This window comes from Coptis chinensis, chromosome 5 (genome assembly GCF_015680905.1).
Source record: "Coptis chinensis isolate HL-2020 chromosome 5, ASM1568090v1, whole genome shotgun sequence".
Taxonomy (NCBI): domain Eukaryota; kingdom Viridiplantae; phylum Streptophyta; class Magnoliopsida; order Ranunculales; family Ranunculaceae; genus Coptis; species Coptis chinensis.
The window spans coordinates 14262458-14266418 of record NC_141460.1 but is presented as its reverse complement, the minus strand read 5'-3'; the positions used below and the strand labels follow the sequence as shown (position 1 = coordinate 14266418).

The following is a 3961-nucleotide window of genomic DNA, read 5'->3' as shown; positions in this document are numbered from 1 at the left end:
CTTTGAATGTGATTGTTTTGGATTTGACATTCCTGTTAAATAATGTTATTTGATATAACATCTTTCATAAGTGGAAGGAACGTAGTCTGATGTTTTTTCAATGGTTTTGCTTCACATGCCCTCAAAAAGCATTTTTCTGAGCTCAATTACATGCATTAACAGACTTAACTATAAATGATTGGGTCATTTCCTTAGCTTATGAGTGTAGCGGTCTTTTTGAGCTCAATTATATATATATATATATATATATATATATATATATATATCTGTTTATTAATAGATTTGTTGTGAGATGCATCGTGGTATTTTTTAACCAAGCAATTGGCATAATTGCTTGCATTGATGTCATACAGCCATACAGGTTTACAAAATGCAAAATTATACAAGCAAAGGGTGACTTGTGAACGATTCTGAGGTTCAAAACATCCTTCAATGTCTATTAGCTCAAACCTTCTGGCTCTGAACTCATATCTTCACAGACCTCTTCAAGTCTGTCAAGGAATCCCTTTCTAGAAGTGTCTCGAAGACTAAGGCATCTAATCGCAACACATTTGATGACAATGATGCAGCCTCAAATTCTCTCCATAACTCTTTCTTCAAAGTGTTTTCTCCTGGCTGATTACCTATATTTGTTCTACTTTCAGGTTCCTTCCAGATAGGAGTGCTATCAACAAATGATATACTTGTACTTCCGAGTTCTTGAACAAAAGTTTGCTTAGCTAACGGATCCCTTCGAACATCCTTGTACAATGCAGCTGCAAGAGATGTTGTTTGCTTGTCAAGAGTGCAACCTTCGATGGATAATTTCCCATCAGTAGCCAAACTTTTCATAAGATTTTCGTCTGGTGGCTCCATTAGAACATAAGATTTGAGAGGTGACATACAGCAATATGGTGAATCGATTTGTTTCCTACCCATTCTTGCCTGCTGAGGCCCAAAAAGCTCAGGATACTTTAATGTAAGCCTCTCAGAGAAATAGCTACTCAAAAGTGAACTAGTAGTTTGGCTTCCAACATGATATGGAGTTAACTTGGGAACGTATCTGTCTTGCTAACAGGACTCTGAGATTGGTTCTAGCAAAACACAAGACTTTGGAGGTGACAATTTTGGGCGTGGGGTCATAAGAAACTTGATTGTGATTCCGTGTAATATAAACTTGTTTGGGGATACAAAGCCATGATCTAAACTACTTTTTGATTTCGGTAACAAATGATTTGCTATAATTGTTTCGTATTGATTTCATTTCCTTTCCTTTGAGCAAATCCTCATCAACATGATGACAAAAATTCAATGAGGGGATCTCGAGGTTAGTACTAAAAGGGGCATCTGTTGTTCTTTCGAAGACTGATCTAGACAAACCACGACGTTTGGAGGATAGTTGTTTCGATCTGGGTAATGGCGTAAGCAGAAACAGTTACCTTTGACTTTCGATGGCACACTCACCACACCAAGACACTAGGGGTGACGGAGACACTAATGATTCCAAATCAAAATGTACTGGGCTCTCATCAACATTTTCAGAAGTAAAGGTTTGGCTCGGCAAAAACTGTGCCAACTGATTTTCAGACTCCTTAGTTAGGCTCGACAATACACTTTTGGTAATGCACCTTGTACATGTTAAGTTGTAGATGTTAAGGCACCAATTAAGTTGTACATGTGTGTTAATGCCGAACCTATTCTATGTATTTTTGTTGCCTTCTTTTGTCCGTATGTTTGAGCATGCATGAAATTTCTGATAGGGTTATATACTAAAAGCATTACTTTTGTATTAACTCTAATTCTTTATAGTTTGAATGAGAATCATATGGGCAAATGTTGTACATATTATATATGTTATTAGTTATATGTATGCGTCTAATACTTTATATTGTAGATAATATGGTGTGTGGTGACACATAGAAGATCATATCATCAGTACCTTATAAAGTATAAGTAAACGTTCACAACCTAGATGGATTTTGACAAACCATTGGTACGGCTGTAATATAATTTGGTATTAGTCTATCTTGACTACAGGATTACACTAGTACACTTTGTGTGTATTGAACAGGACCAAGTGAGGTTGTTTCTCTTTATACTGACTATATAAGAGAACAAACACATCTATTATTATGGATGCTTGTCCTCTTAATTCGGATATAATAATGGGCACTTACGTGCATTGTACATTGCTTTAAATCATCAATGAGGGAGATTCATTTGTGAATCAACAAACTCGATGGATTGGGTAATGACATTGTATGTAAGGTGTGTTATTGATTATAGAAGGAATACGTGACCCGCAGGAAGTCGGGTTGATGATGTCCCCTTAAGGAGCTCATAAAGATTGTCATGTAAACCCTGTAGGTGGATTTAATCCGACATGATAATGAGATTGAGTGGTACTACTCAAGGACATAAGAAGTTGATTAATGTAGTCGTCAGTAACTTGACTTAATCAACAGGCATTCTATATCTTAAACATGGGGAGATCAACGAGCATATAATATGGAGCTCATAAATGTAACACGTAATTTGGGATTAGGGCAGTAGTACAACAATGGCCTTTAGTGGAATAAGCTATTTTTTGACGGACTTGGGCCATGTGTTCTGGGCGAACATGGGAAGCCCAAGCCCGTTAGGAGACCTAACCCTGATTTCTCCTCATGGTCCCTGTTGTAGCCTATAAATAGAAACCCTCTTTCTCTAGCTGAACACCAAGGTTTTGGTTAAGAAAAGTGAGATCCAAATTCGGTTCCAACTTTGTAAGTGAGAGAGGCCAAGAGAGAAAGAAGAGGCTGGAAGATCGTTGCCCACACAACGTCCATTCTAAGGATAGGAATACAACAGAAGATCAAGAGGTTGCTAATTTTGTAGATCTTGGATTCTCAGAGATATCACAGCTGATCTAAAGGTATAATTCTAAACAAAATCGTGAGAACCTTTATTCCGCTACGTATGGTTTTCACGATTTGTAAACTGCAACCATAACGGTTCCTACAATTTCCCTCCAATTGTTCCTCTTTTTCTCCTTGAAGTGACCTAGTACTACTAACAATGCATACTAAATTAATGCAGACCAATTGGCATCAGTTCATGGTTCCACGTAGGGCTATTCAATAAAAAACCGAAACCGTTTCTTAAATTATTATAGTGCAATCTTAGAAACCTAAAGCTTTGTTTCATTATCAAATAACTTGAGAACTCCATTTTCAGAACATACGTTAAGTTCATAGTCAATAAGAGTATAAGACAATTAAATTTTTTAGAGTGCTAGGCATATTGTATTTGTTTTTCAAGCTGCTCCTGAAATATAGTATGCTCCTAATGGTAATCATATATTGTGTTTATCGGTTTTATGAGAACTAAAAGGCATATACACCAAGTGAGACACACCATACTAGGTGAGTAGCAGCTTAGACTTTGGTGTTTATCTTGGTGAGTAGTAGTTTAACTTAGAAGCCTTAATCCTTATCATCTTAAAACAGGTGAGTTAGAGATACCTATCATATAATTGCAAGTGTGCTAGACCAAGAACAAGATAAGAGAGCTTCTCTTAAACTTCATTATCTTATGCCTTAAACAGATGCTAATCTCTCTCCTTATTTACTTAGTGAAAACAAAAACTCATCTCTTACTTAGTAGAACCAATTAGTTGGAAGCTTGTGGGAAATCTTTTGAAGCATTTCAATAGGTTAATTATTTGATGAGGTTATGTTTGAATTGTTGATTGGGCAGAAATTTTCAGCAACATTCTTGAAATATCTATCATCAATTGGCGCCGATGGGTTTCGATCGATTTCCTCACTGGGTAAGTTGTCCTCCCCTTTTAATAATTTGTCTTTCATTCTCTCCTCCTTGTTCTTCTTATGTTCTTCTTCTCTTCCTCCCCTTTCAATATTATGTCTAAGGTTCAAAATTGATTTCGGATTTCTAATTTACAAATGTAGGTATCAAACAAGCTGAGATTTCTAAGTGTTCG

At 36.5% G+C, this 3961-nt stretch overlaps 1 pseudogene; it reads right to left on the bottom strand.

Moving 5' to 3' along the window:
• Positions 1–419: 419 nt before the first annotated feature.
• LOC147496812 (uncharacterized) lies at positions 420–3189 on the bottom strand (annotated as a pseudogene).
• Positions 3190–3961: the final 772 nt, after the last annotated feature.